Source organism: Lagopus muta, chromosome 10 (assembly GCF_023343835.1).
Source record: "Lagopus muta isolate bLagMut1 chromosome 10, bLagMut1 primary, whole genome shotgun sequence".
NCBI classification, from domain to species: domain Eukaryota; kingdom Metazoa; phylum Chordata; class Aves; order Galliformes; family Phasianidae; genus Lagopus; species Lagopus muta.
The window spans coordinates 17,533,234-17,539,419 of NC_064442.1; the positions used below are offsets into that span (position 1 = coordinate 17,533,234).

The following is a 6,186-nucleotide window of genomic DNA, read 5'->3' on the forward strand; positions in this document are numbered from 1 at the left end:
TCCGGTTGTGTGTGGGTTTGCTCTTGGCATGGGGTAAGCATCACAGAGATGGCCAGGCTGCAGAGAGCTGCCACACCGAGACCCAGCACTTCGGTGGACGCACAAGAGTTGTCCCTCTGCATCTGGCAGCACAGGTGACAGGGCAGCCAGCTCTGCCTGCCCACGCAGCCGTGGGCCTGTCCCCCAGGAGTGCTCATTACCGGCTCTTCATTAGCAGCTGCTGTGCTGAGGAAGGCCTGCAGGGAGGCTGGAGGCAGTGCAAGCTCCAGGCGCTGCTGGGGAGTGCCTGTGCTGTCCGTGTTCCCAACTTGAGGTGCTGGTGAGCCCTGTGTGTGTTCTTGTTGGAAATGACGTGTGCTATAATTCCTCTGGCAAAAAATATACTGTGAGTTTGCTTCTCAGGAGCAGTGGGGAGTTCAGGTGGTGGCTTTTGGAAATCCTTCCTCACTATTTGTGCAATCATTTCTATTTCTGTGAAAATGCAGTTTCTGTGAGCACCCTAAATTTGAGCTGAATTTGAGAGTTTGTTTCAGCTGAGGTGTAATTCTAATAGTCAAAGCTTCATTCTGGACCGACCACATTTCCCTGGAATTAATCCTTTCTTTCGAAGTTCTTGAGACTGATGTTTTGATGCTTTGATATAGGAGCAGTGCTTTGCAGTTGGGGCCCACCTGAAGCCTGTGTGGAAGGGAATTGGGCTCATTCAGCAGTGAAGGATTCATCCAGGTGTGCCTGTGTATTTCCTATACAGAATCATCACAGAATGGCTTGGCTTGGAAGGGACCTCAAGGATCTCCAAGCTCCAACCCCCCTGCCACCATGCTGGGCTGCCAACCTCCATATCTAATACTGCCCAGGGCCCCGTCCAACCTGGCCTTGAACAGCCCCAGGGATGGGGCATGCACAGCCTCTCTGGGCAGCCTGTTGACGTGCTGGTGGTCACTGCCTTCCGATTAAACAGCAATGACCATCCAGTCAACAAGAAGAAGGGTCCCATTGCAGAGCAGGAGTAACTAGTGACAAGTGTGCATCAGCACTCCTTTCCACAATGCAATTCTTATCTAAATGCAAGGCTGCTGGGTTGCTCTAATGGCAACAGCGTGTCTGACTCGAGTTGTGATTGAATTTGGTACAAATCAGCGCATACAAAGGAGGCATTTTGATGCATAAGTAACATCTTTCTACGAGAAGGAGGCTCCTCTTCTATTTTTATTTTGCCACAAGCATCTTTGTGAATTGTAACATGCTTTTATTGTGATAAATCTGTTGGGCAAATATTCTTCCAAACAGGCTTTTCATCTTCCCTGACAGCGGGAGGTCCTACCCTCAGTGTGTGGGGAAGTGGGAGCTGCTGGTGCCTGGGTGTCCTCGGCCTGGTGCTGCTGTGAGTCATGCCTTGCCCTTGTCATTCCCCTGCTTCCTGAGCTGCTCGCTCATCTTTCTGAGCGCAGGATGTGGCTGGCTTTATTTGGAATGTTACAAGCAACCCTGCCTGAGTTAATTGACCAAGACAAATTTTGTTAAAAAACCTTGACATTAATAATGAGAAATAAGAGCTGGGAGGTAAAACACATGCTCTTTAGGCAGGCATTAGCAGTGCTCCCACCCTTCCAGTCTCCTCCTGAGGTAGTATGGCAGAGAGCTTAGGTCAGTTAGTTTTAAAATTAACTTCTAGTCCTCAAGGCAGCCTTTAAATAGTGCTTGAGCTGTGACTGTTGCTAGTCTTTTCAGGCAGTCCGAGGATGTGAGCTAAGGAAGGATGGAAGAGCAGAGTGGTGCAGGAGATCCATAGCCATGAGGGTGTGAGCCAAGCAGGGATGAAAGAACAGAGAGGTTCAGGACACCCAGGGAAATCCGTAACCACTGGTGGCTGCTCTCACAACTGACCCAGGGCAGATCCTTCATCTCAATATTCCTCCCCCGGGCCATACAAACTGGGCTGGGATGTGGAGCTCCAGGTAGCACCAGGAGTGGGGACGTCCCCTCTTAACCAAGAGATGGTCTCCCTGTGCAGCCCTACCCTTTGCAGCCCCAACCTGTCTGCTTCTCGCCTGGGTGATGTGATGCAAAGGGATGTTGTTCCTGCTCCTCTCTCCTTGAACGCTGCCATGCTGCTGTAGCCATGCTCAAAAAACAAAAAAAGCCCTTTGAGGAAATGTTATCCCACTTTTCTGCTTCTAGCCCCGAACACATTAGTGATGAAAACGTGCACATGAAACAGCAACAAAAGGAGTATCTTAATTTGCTTCTGGGAACAGAAGTCTGCACCTGAGGATGGCTCCAAAGTCACGGTGCTGCCCTGCTCCCTGAGGACGCTGTGCTCCCGTGCCTTTCTGTGAGGATGTGGGCCTTGCAGGTGATCCATCAGCTCGTATCTTTTCTGAAGTGGCAGGGCTGCAGCCGTACATCTCTGATCGATACCGCCCAACCTTGACATGGAATCAGTCACTCGTAGCCTGCTCATTACTGCTGGCTAACCGTTCGCCTGCAGCAGCCCCTTAATAGCCTTCCCTGACTGCTGCCGAGTCACAACAAGAGTGTTTAGCAGCCTTATTTACATGCAGCATTTCACCAGTCTCTGCTTCCTTGTGCTCACAGCCCACCATCTGCTCCGGAGCCTCAGAGGAGATGGGGAGTGTGGAGCAGTGTGGAGCGTGGTGCCAGCCTTGTCCCCGTGGTGATGGGGGGCCTTTCCTGCTGGGGGCTCCTCGAGGCTCAGCCACAGCCTCTGTTTGTCCAGGAGACTTTGGCATTGTGCTTTGGCTTTTATTCTCGAGCTGAAGTAATTTTAATCGCAGTGATTTTAATCCGCTGTGTGTTTCAGCCTTCTCTATGTTTACAGTCTCCAAGGGTGGGAAAGGGTTCAGGAAGTTCTTCCTAGAGAGCAGCTTTAAAATGGCAATTTATTATTTATAAGCTGGGGGGTGGATGAGGTCTGGGAATGGAGTTCCTGCGAGTCTATTAGCCAGGCAGGTTGTGCTCTGTGTCACTGCAAAGGCTCTCCTTGATATCCGCAGCAAGGTCTTAGACTTGACTCCTGACCTTGGTCATGAGCCATTAATGATCTCTGTAGAAAGAAATACACTGACACATGCACTTTGGGGGATATATGGTACATCTGCTAGCATGCCATTGATTTACATGAACAAACTCAGAGTACAGCTTTTTTTTAACTTTTTTTTTTTTTTTTTTAAAGTGACTATTACTTAAACTGAAGAGTAAATTTCAGCCTTGGCCTCTGTTTCATGGGAAGAAACAATTGCACCCTTAGGAGCAAGGATGTGGATGATGGCAGGAAGTGATGTGCAGTGTGGGCAGTGTGGTGGAGAAGAACCTGACCTGGTGAGGAGGGCAGGGTAGCCTGTGCATGCCTGCTGCTTGCTGGTGGCATGGGAACCCCATGCTCTGGCACTGCAAATGCCCAGAGCCCAGTTGCAGCCCTGCCTCACGTTTCTGGCATTATTACTTGGGGTTAAGCTGATGTCACTGAAGTATGAAGCATGATGTGAGGAGATCAGCACTGTGCATCAGCGTGGAACTGCTCCTTTCTGGGACCCCCATCCCCAGTGCTGCGGACTGATCCAAGGAAGGAGCTTGAAAATGTAACCTTTAGCTTCAGAACCTTGCAGATGATCTTTAATGCATCAAAATGGGATTTGGGAAGAATGTAAAACAATTTTGGAGGTTGAGGTCGGCATTACTGTGAACTGATTTAGGAACATCCTTCTCTCCATGAATCTCCTCCTGTCTTTCCTTGACTATCAGGCACCACATACTGAACGGGCATGCAGCTGCTTTGCCCAGCCAGAGCTGGCATCTTCACCTTCTGCCCCAGATAAGAGTTAGCTTCTGCCTCTGGACCTCTTTTTTGCCATTTACCTGCCTCAGTCCCCATCTGATTTGTGTCTGCATAGTGCTTTCAGGAATGTGGCTCCTCCAGTTCATCTGGGGCTCTCTTCCCACATCAGTTGCTAATGAAGGAGAGTGTTGTGTTTCAGGGTAAGATTTGTTTCCCCTCTTGGCTGCAAGAGATGAATATACAGTTCACAAGAGTGGACTTTGTGTTATGTTCTCTCCATGTTCTCTTGCATACGAATGTGGCTCCAGAGACAGACGACAAGGGCAGCCTGAAATGGCTTTGCAAACTGCCTTCTGCAGCTCAGCTGAAGTTATTTATCCCACTTTCTTCTTTAAAACTAAAAATTTAAAAAAGAGAGAGAGAAAATCCCTCTCTCCTCTAAGCTAGAATTAGCAGTTGAATTTTCTTTTGTGGGCATCCTGATGGAGCTGTAGGTGTCCCTGTTCACTGCAGGGAGTTGCACTGGATGGCCTTTTGTGTCCCTTCCAACTCGAACCACTCTGAGTCTGTGATTCTAAAAAGTGGGAGTTTCCCTGTGGGGTGAAGTATCTTGAATGCATCTTGACTTGTTGGATCTTGCACATTTCTCTGGATTTTGTTTTCCTTAAAAAACAAGGTTTTTTTTTTTCTTCTTCTTCTCCCCCCTTGCTCCCACCCCACTAATCATGCTGACCTTGCTGATGAGGCTTGAGACTTGAGAGGGAAATCAAATGCACCCAAATTCTACTGGTTGGTTTTGTATTCTGACTCCAGAGTCAGAAACTGAGCCATCAAGTTCTTAGGCTTCCGGTCTCCTTCACAGTCCTAGCAGCTGGAATCGTGCTCCTACCTGCAGGCTGGGTGCACTGAGATCGGTAGAGATGCACCAGTATAGGTAACATAGTTCTGGGATATAGTTGTCATCTTTCATCTGAGGCCAAGGTCTGTGCAGTCCTGGTGGTGCAGGGAGATGCATGACATCAAGGTCTGAGAAGCTGTCTAGTCCATCTCCTTCTCAGCCTGACCTCAGCCCCTCCTGCTGCAGTAATCCAGATGCAATCAGTCTGGCACTTTCAAATATTTATGAATCCTTGATGGATATTTTTTTGAGGTTTGAAGTTGTAGCTTTCATGGAATCTGGTTTGATTAGCTAGAAAGTCAATATTTTCATTGTGCTGTGTCTGAGGTGCATTAATTCTGGCGCAGACAGCAGCAATATCAGTGCTGCAGTACTAATGGCTCTCTGCCTTCACCGACTGGTGCTTATGTAGTCTGGGATGAGCTTGGAGCGTGTGGAGATGCCTTGACGAGAAGCTAATAAGGCAGTCCAGCTCATGGTGGAAATTGGCCAAGGCAGGCAAGGAAAAGGCCCACAGTGATGTTTGGGAATCTGCAAGATGAGGCACTGAGACTGCCTTTCTTTCCAAGTCATGTCTTCCAGCACATCCAAACAAAGTAGATTGCTCTTTACCAGAACTCCCATTAACTTGTCTTAAAAGAATGTGACACCTTCAGCAGAGTGAATCAGAACCTCGTGGGACCAGACCTTTATTCTTCCCAGCTGATGCAAATACCAGATTGATAGGTGAGCAGAGTTATCCTTGTCTTTACAGATGAGGAAACTAAGCCATAGGGGAATTGTATGATCTCAGCAGAAGCACAAACAGAATCTCTTTGTTACTTTATGCCACGACAGTCATTGCCAGAATTGGAGAGCCCACTTCTCCTTTTCACGTGTCTCACATTTGTCCTGAACCAAGCAGCTGCCATGCTGATGTGAAACGGATGAACAGGCTGACCAAGGGCATGCCAGCTCTCTGCTGTTAGTGCTGTCAGTGGCCAGAGCTTCCTGTGCTCTCAGGGTGCGTATCTGGGCACCTTGAGTTGCACATTACAGTGAATGTGTCAGGGGCTGGGTGCTTCAGTATCCTTCCAGGGTTAAAAGCCTGCAGCACAGCACTGTGTTCCGAGGAATTTCCATTACATCCACATGCCGTGGTGTATTTCTGTCAGATTAGGTAGCCCAAAGACGCCCAGCTGTTTGCAGCAGGTAATGTTTATGATGACTTGTGTTCACCAGAGGGGCTGGGCTGGCTGCTGTGTGTGGATGAGAGCCCTTGTGTGAGGCACAGTGGTGCTCTGTGATGATTGAGCGCACCGTGGCCAGCGCTGCATCCTGGAAGGCAGCCTTACATCTGCCAGGGGGTCCGTGGGGAAATGAAGGCCGAGGCTGTGAGTCTGATTTCTCCTAGATCTCTGTAGGCAGGACACCAGCCTGCTGTGGTGGTGCTAACAGGATTACTCGGCAGTTAGGGATGCAGAGCGTGTTGCAGCTGAGCTCCCTGCAC

At 49.1% G+C, this 6,186-nt stretch overlaps 1 long non-coding RNA gene across 2 annotated transcripts; it reads left to right on the plus strand.

The window, feature by feature from the left end:
- The first annotated feature begins 236 nt into the window (after nt 1–236).
- Nucleotides 237–5,914, plus strand: LOC125698346 (uncharacterized). 2 transcript variants are annotated; one of them, XR_007379162.1, is made up of 5 exons: nt 237–313; nt 645–726; nt 1,291–1,384; nt 2,182–2,356; nt 3,197–5,914. It is a non-coding gene; the product is annotated as an uncharacterized LOC125698346 (long non-coding RNA). The 2 variants fall into 2 exon arrangements; XR_007379161.1 differs by having other exon boundaries at nt 249–319.
- The last annotated feature ends 272 nt before the right edge of the window (nt 5,915–6,186 follow it).